The sequence below is a fragment of the Nicotiana attenuata genome, unplaced genomic scaffold (genome assembly GCF_001879085.1).
Source record: "Nicotiana attenuata strain UT unplaced genomic scaffold, NIATTr2, whole genome shotgun sequence".
Lineage (NCBI taxonomy): Eukaryota > Viridiplantae > Streptophyta > Magnoliopsida > Solanales > Solanaceae > Nicotiana > Nicotiana attenuata.
In genome coordinates this window covers 74060-74402 of record NW_017673866.1, presented here as the reverse complement: position 1 = coordinate 74402, position 343 = coordinate 74060, and positions in this window count along the sequence as shown.

Below are 343 nucleotides of genomic sequence, written 5' to 3'. Positions count from 1 at the left end.
AGAAGTTTCAGGTGTTCATTCGGAGTCCTCAAAATATCTTTTAGAGTTTCATCATCTTCGATGTTAAACTCAGCATAACAAGCAACCTATTGCGTAATAAGAAAATATGGATATTCCAATTACTTTAATATTAACCGAATGTTTTCTCACACTCATTCTTTTACATATCAACGATACCAATCTATCGTACTCTAATGTAAGTAGCAACTTAACAATACACTGTGGAGAACAACTATAGTGCACTGATTAGTTATTCTCCATGACAACCTCCCCCTCCCCCCCCCCGTCCCTACCTACTACTATCACTACTACTTTATTCTCTTCTAACTACTACTTAGTCGTA